Source organism: Sesamum indicum, linkage group LG2 (genome assembly GCF_026168435.1).
Source record: "Sesamum indicum cultivar Baizhima isolate 11 linkage group LG2, ASM2616843v1, whole genome shotgun sequence".
Taxonomy (NCBI): Eukaryota; Viridiplantae; Streptophyta; class Magnoliopsida; order Lamiales; family Pedaliaceae; genus Sesamum; species Sesamum indicum.
This window is the reverse complement of record NC_142658.1, coordinates 17,519,497-17,527,582: the sequence shown is the minus strand read 5'-3', so window position 1 is coordinate 17,527,582 and position 8,086 is coordinate 17,519,497. Positions and strand designations below refer to the sequence as shown.

Here is an 8,086-nt window from a genome sequence, read left to right as displayed (position 1 = left end):
TTCATTTTCTTCAGAGTTGACCGCAGCACTATGCGTGGGCGCATCTAGTGGATAAGCAAATCTATCACAAGTTACTCATTCCTTCCTTAAATGCTTTCAATTACCGTTTTTAGCTCAAATTTGTCATTTTTACTATTTATCAAATCTTTTGAGATGGAAATGCAATAAATCCCTGTGATTAAGAGTATTTTAGCTCAAAAGGAAGGTATAATCATCATCAAAATACGGTAAATTGTGTACTTATCAGCATGGCAAGGGATAGATGGAAACCCATTAACTGTTGGCTCTACTCATTCCCCAACATTCATTTCTCATTCAAACAAAGCAAGGCATGACCTCAGAAGGTAAGTCTTATTTTTTCTTCTCTTTCATTTGTTGTTTCTATTCATAGAGGAATTGATCAACTTTGATTTGGTATTTCTTTCTATTTATTCACATCTTATTTAAGGTAAGAAGATTGACATTGAGACCATGCATGTGATGAAAGGTTGAGTGAATGAGGAAAGCTGTTTTGAGTGAAAGTTAGCTCAACATCGGGCAGGGGCGGGGGTGGTGAGTGTGGGCCCATGAGGAGATGGACATCCCTTTACTATCCTTGACAATCGCGGACTTCAACCTTAGGGGGAGTCATTCAAGGTCTTCTCCTCCATATAAAAGATCACAAGATATCTCTTCTGCTTAAGCTTTGACCTTTACTCAATAGGATGGAATTTTTACCGCCCATGTAGACCAGGCGAGGGGGTACAATCGTACTAGAAGACCTTAGGCATTTCCTTAGCTTGAGGTCATACAAGGAGTGTGGTGAGCCAGGATGATCTGAGGTGATTTTCTACTCTCACTAGTCAGCAGATAGACGAGATGCTGGCTAGGGATATGGCTTGGGTACGCGATTTCTATTTTTGTCTTACTTGTTGCGTATCACTTTCATTTTTAATGACTTGATTGTTTTTCTTCTGCAGTCTCTTACTTTGCTTACACTCGCGCAGAACTGGCTGATAGCGAGATTAGGGGAAGCAAGTCGCTTGGAGGTTGCCTTGAAGCAATCGGGGACTTGGAGGGTACCTTGAAATTGTGTGAGGATGAGTTATCTCAACTGAAGGGAGAGAAAGACGGGCAATTTTCCAAGATGAAGAGGAGGTAATTTTGGAGTTCTAGGTCTTGTTATAATCACGCTAGCTAATAGGGCCACTCCTATTTATGATGCTGCCATTCTCAAGTGTTGTCAGGTTCTCTGCGAGATGGGGCAATTCGTAAAGGAAGACATTGGGTTTCTTGACCTCGAGATGGATGACGAGGAGGAAGAGGAGACAACTCCTACTTGTGGAGATGGAGCCCCCCAGGACTTTTGGAAAGACGTAGGGGCATGGTTCTTTTGTTTAGATTTTTCCTAGTTTAAGGACTACGTACGTTTTTTCTGGCTTAGCATAGTTGATTTTGACATGTATTGGCATGATTTAATATTTTTGATAGTTTTTTTTCTGATTTATTCAGATTCATCGCGAAATTTGCATTATCTAGTATTTATGAACATAATTATTACACTTGTTTAGATATTAGATTGTGTCTATTAACTCATCTTTGAACGATGTTGCCGCGACTTTTTACCTCTAGAGTACTCTTGATGTTAGAATAGGTGATCAGAAAGCCAATTAGATTGTAATCTGTTTAAGCAACTTCTTTAGTTTGTAATATTGAATGAAATGAATAAAGTAAGAGTTCATCGTCAATGTTTTGTTGTGTTTACTATCTATTATGCTTTATTGCTTTAATATTACAAGATAACTCATAGGCCAATTGATCAACAATGTAGTTGGATTACACATTGGATAATAATTATGAAACTAATTTATGAGGGTTGGGTCTGAATTCTTTCAAGTTGAGAACCTCAAGACTAGGTATAGATAGTATATCGGGATGGCACTAAGTTTTGCATTCATGATGGGTGTCATGTTTCATCAGCGACAGACGTGGGACGTCTATGCAATTTTAGTGGGTGGTTGACAAAGATCGTCAAGTCGACTGAGCTAACTCACAAGGAGGCTTCAATGGAAGCCTATGAGGTTTGATTGGTATGATTGGTGCTCCTTGGCTCCCATAATATGACATTTAGTCCTTACACTAGAAGAACCACAACAATCACATACGTGTGATGGTTGTATCTTGGTCTTGGAAAAAGACGATCGTGGTTTTGATTTGATCATTATGAGTCTTGTCCAATCCGATTAGAATATGTAGTGAGGACGGTGGACTCTAAGATAGAATCGGCATTTATCATTGAATGACAATGAGATCTCCTATGCGCTCTAAGATGCGTTTAAACTCCTTGAGTTTGAAGCCACAATGCTTGATTGAATAGGGAAGAGTTTTCTATGTCTATCAATGGAGTAAAAGCATTTAGGGTTATGAGTATAGTTGTCTAGTCCTAGATGGGAACTGATGCCCAATTCAATATTCTAGACTTAGACCGAGAGACAACTCATGAAATGAATAGCCGTATGGAACTCAAGAGCCTAAATGTTCACGTCATATTCTTTTAGTATCTAGTTCCATAAACCTTTGCTAGATGTCACCCATGGTGAAGGGAGCTTTTGGATTAATGGTTAACCAGAGGTGATTAATTATTGCTTTATGAACGCCTCTGCTTCATCATGAGCCTCAACTTATTTTCCCATGATATGCCTCGTGTCAACATTATCTATCTTGCTGATCAACCTAGCAATTTGAGCATCTTATTTCTGAACATGCTTCATAAGTCCCTCAATAGCTCTTGTCAGACTCTCAATTTACTCTTCTATAGTTATAGCATTTGTCATCATGACTGGAGCTATATTTATTGTGAAAGAGTAGGTTTGTCAATAGGCGATGAGTACGGCTTCTCCAGGTAATCCTTATTTCTTTGTTGCATTTCACTTATTCTTCTTTTTTTTTGGGTTTGGGTGTGTTTTTAGCAAAATTTATGAAAAATTTTGTATCTAATGTTGTATGTAATGTTGTAATTTCTGGAATTTCTGGAAAATTTCTGCAATTTCTGGAAAATTCTAGTCGTTGTGTGAAATTTCTCTAATTTCTGCAATTTCCCTCCCTCTGTTTCAGTTTGCATGCGGAAAGAGAGAAAAGTTTTGAATTGTATTAATTTATTTGTTGTGTGGGCTTTGTGTAATTGTTGTTCTTGTGTAATTGTTTCTTTTGCTCAGTAGGTAAATGCCTGCATGTCCCTTATACTTTGCAAGTAATTACTCATAAATATGAAAGGCTACAGAGTTCTACATGTTGGTGAGAGAAATGTTTTTCTAGTTGCTTATCAATTGCTGCTGTGTCATTGAAGTACTTGGTTGCCTGCTATGTGTTACTTCATTTGTTAAGTAACATAAAATGTTCGTATTAAATTTGTGAATTTTGATTGGAATTTGTGAACAAAAGTTTTTTAACTTATTAAAAGATGCTGACGAACCATTATGGGATGGCTGAAAAAATCACACAAAACTCTCTGCTGTGGCCCAACTATTAAGTATCAAATCAGAGTACAATTTACCTGAAGCTTGCTATGATCGACTTGTATCAACAATCAAAAGCATGCTGTCTGAAGATGAAAAGTTGCCAGATAACTTCTACACGACCAAAAAACACCTAGGTAAACTTGGTCTAGGTTACGAAAAAATTGATTCTTGTGTAAAAAATTGCGTATTGTATTACAAAGAGAACAATGGCCTTCAAGAATGCCCTATATGTTATCATCCTCGATATAAGCCAATCAAGACAGGATCACAAAATAAAGTACCTTTCAAGGTGTTGCGTTATTTGCCTTTGATACCTAGGCTGAAAAGGCTATATGCATCTAACTAACCTGTGTGCACATGACATGGCATGCAAATAATCCTTCGAGCCAGGAAAGTATGGCACATCCATCTCATGGAGAGGCATGGAAACATTTCGATCGCACTCATCCATCATTTACCTCAGATGCACGAAATATGCGCCTTGGGTTATGCACAGATGGTTTCAGTCGATTTGGGAATTCTAGTACTCCTTACAGTTGTTGGCCTGCTATTATCACTATATATAATTTTCCTCCATGGATGTGCATGCAAACGCCTTTCTTGTTCCTAAATATGGCTATACCGGGCCCAAAAAGTCCAGGAAAAAATCTTGATATATTTTTACGTCCATTAATAGACCAGTTGAAAATATTGTGGACAATTGGGGTGCAAGCTTATTACGTGAGCAAAAAACAAAATTTCAACATGAGAGCTGCTCTTTTATGGACAATCAGTGATTTCCCTGCAAATGCGATGGTATCTGGATGGAGCACTCATGGGTTGTTGGCATGTCCTTATTGTATGTAAAGGACAAAATCTTTCAGACTTCGTTATGGAAGGAAGGCATGTTGGTTTGATTGGCATCGTCAGTTTTTGCCTCCTGACCATCCTTATAGAAGACAAACCTACAAGTTTCGGAAGGGAAAATATGAAAATGATTCTCCACTTATGCGCTTAACTGGAGAAGACATGCGACAAAGGGTGGATGAGCTTCCTGAAACCATTTTTGGAAAACCACTAGGTGGTACACACCCAATTGATGGATTTGACAGGACACATAATTGGGTTAAAAGGAGCATATTCTGGGAGTTACCATATTGGCACACAAATCTTATCCGACATAATCTGGATGTCATGCATATCGAAAAGAACGTCTTTGATAATATCTTTAACACTATTATGGACGTTAAAGATAAAACAAAAGATAATGTCAGATCTCGAAAAGATTTGGAGTTGTATTGTAGTCGTACTGAGATGCATTTGTTTGAAGGAGAAATGGAAAAATCTACAAACCCAAGGCACCATATACTTTAACTAAAGCACAGAAGAAAGAATTGTGCTCTTGGGTAAAATCATTAAAGTTACCTGATGGGTGTTCCTCAAACATTGCTCGTTGTGTGAATGAAGAGGGATGCAAATTTTATGGAATGAAGAGTCATGACTGTCATGTGTTCATGCAAAAATTACTCCCAATTGCATTTAGAGATCTACTACCGAAACCTATTTGGGAAGCACTGATTGAACTCAACAGTTTCTTTAAGGATCTATGCGCAACTATATTGCGTGTGGAGCACATGCAAAAACTTGAGAAGAACATTGTTGAAATATTGTGTAAGTTTGAGAAAATTTTTCCCCCAAGCTTCTTTGATTCTATGGAACATCTACCAGTTGACCTTGCGTATGAAGCTAAGGTTGGTGGACCTGTACTGTATCGATGGATGTATCCATATGAGAGGTAATTTTTTTAAGTTCAATTATCTTATATAATTAGAAAATATAAGTTATCTTGTGTAAATTAAAAGTTTAACAAATTTTAGGTTTCTATACCATTTGAAAAAAAAGGTTGGAAATCGAGCTCGAGTTGAAGCATCAATTGTTGAAGCGTATATGATTGAAGAAGTCTCAACATTTTGCTCTTCATATTTTGAACCACATGTAAAATCCAGATTAAATCAGGTTCCACGAAATGATGATAGAGGAATGATAGATTCTTGTGAAAGTCTATTTTCTACACATCCTGGACGACCACTTGGTAATAGAATTGCATTTAGATATCTGGATGAGGATGAGATGAAGGCTGCACATAGATATGTCTTGATGAATTATGAGAAGATTGATCCATTCTTGCAGTGAGTGATCCAACTCGTGCATTATGTCCTCACAAATGTTTCTTATGACTTGTGTCTATAATTAACATATGATCATCACAAATTCTGTAGGAAATTTGATGAAGAAAATAGAAAACAATTTTCAAGAATAACTGACATGGAACTTGAAACATTGCGGGACACAGATTTTTCTCGGTGACTACTTGCTCATGTAAGTAATAGATTACTTTCTAACAATGTATATATTAGCATATTAAAAATTATGTTATTTTATAAATTATTATTTTTTTCTTAGATTCGAGATACACGTAACGAAGTTGACGACTTCATAAAAAAGTTGGCTCATGGTCCTAGTTGACGTGTTTCTTGCTATAAAGGGTACTTTGTGAATGGATTCAAATTCCACACTTTGGAGTACGGGCATTCTAAAGCAACATCAAATTATGGTGTATGTATTTTGGAGAGTACCTACAATGAATATGAAGTGGATTATTATGAAATTTTGGAAGAAATTATAGAATTGGAGTATTAAGGGATAAAACGTGGGGTTATCTTGTTTAAGTGTCATTGGTACGACACTTCTGATAAAGGGCTTAAGTAGCACACATCGGGTCTTGTGGAAATTAACCATAAATTGAAATTAAAATCAAATGACCCTTTTATATTGGCTTCCCAAGCACAACAAGTCTACTTCACAAACTTTCCGAGTACCAAAAGAGAGAGGCGTGATTGGTGGGCAATATGCAAAGTAAAGGCTACCGGTAAATTTGACGTCCCATTAGCTGAAGGACAAGACGAGAATATTGAGCAAAGCGTCGATATTACTTTTCAAGAGGATGAGACATTTGTTCCACACCAAATTTTGATTGAAACTGATCGAGATGAGATCAATATTGTTTCGGACGGTATGGTAGAAGAAGTAGATGCAAATGAATTTAAGGGACTTCAACATGGTGTAGATTTCAATGAAGTCATAATAGAGGATGAAGATCATTGGGAAGGAGAAGAATTCGAACCAGAAGATGATGAGCAAGAAGAATAATATGATTCAAATGAAAGTGATGAGGATATGGACACTGTTCGTGTAATTTTATTTATTTAATTCTATAGCTTTATATGCATTTTATATCAGCATTGTTCGTCATAGTAATCTCAATCTTAGAACTTAATAGTTTTTTGTTTTTCTTTGACACAGGATGGTGACTAGAGGACGAGCAAGCGGACGTGCGCGAGGGCGGGGCCGGGGGCAGGGTAGAAGTTTGCAACTTCGAGATGAGAACGAGGAGTTAGTGGGAGATCACTTATCACAACCCAAAGATAATCCAAGTTCTAATCCTAGTGAAGAGGTGCGTGGACAAAGTATCTCATCTCGTATTCTTACCAGAGGTTCGAATAGTGAGACGCAAGTAAGACAATTTTTCACTTTCTTTTTTTTATATTATTTATTATGCATTAGATAATTTCTAATATTGTTTTTTTTTTTTTGTACAGGTTGGTGAAACAATACCTTCAAGATCTGAAAATGAACAAAATACAGGACAAAGTGAAGGTATTGTATCACATGGACGCCGACGGGGACCCAATAGTGGAGCTCCAATCCCAGATCATCCAAGTAAAAGGACAAAAGTGACAGTGGTGAACAATCGGTAAGTTTAAAGCTTCTAAAATTGAGCTTAATATAGTCATAAATAATGTTAGCTCTATTTCTTAATTTTATATATTTTTTAATTTATTCTGTCAAAATAGATTTATTGAAAATGGTGTTACACGAAACCTCACAAATGATATTAAAGGCATTTTCACTGAAGCATGGCCAAGATGGCACGCAGTGCCAAAAGCATCTAAAGATTTATTGTGGGAGAACTTTAAGGTAATAAATACTATTTATATTTAATCCAATTTATTCATTGCTAATTATATAGACATATTTCGTAATTATTTAATGTGATTTACTGTTTTGACATGTGATAGTTGAGGTATTGGTGGGATAATCTAACCGACGAGGAAATGAGGAAGGTGTGGAATGAAAATGCGAGTGATCGATTCAAAGAAATGATGTACAAAGCTAAGCAAAAGGCACTGAATGATGCTCACAAACAGTTAGGTAGAGAACCAGAGATGAGTGATATGATTGATAGAGGTCCTTATTGGTTGAATAATCAATTATGGAATGATCTAGTTCAGAAGTATTGGGCCTCAGAAGATTATTTAGGAAAATATCAAACTACCCGAAAAAATCATTTGACTAAAAAAGATGGTTCGATAACAAAACACACTGGTGGTTCTATTCCTGTTGGGGCACATAGGCAAACAATGGTAAGTTTTAAGTATAAATTAAGTTTTTAGATATCTTTTATGCAATTTATTGACATGTGAATGAATATTGTTTTGTACACTATAGGAAAAAGAACTTGGTAGAGAAGTGACTGATCTTGAGCTATT

General features: G+C 36.5%; 1 pseudogene; it reads left to right on the top strand.

Annotated features, from left to right (window-relative positions):
• Window positions 1-331: 331 nt before the first annotated feature.
• LOC148789233 (uncharacterized) lies at window positions 332-6,746 on the top strand (annotated as a pseudogene).
• Window positions 6,747-8,086: the final 1,340 nt, after the last annotated feature.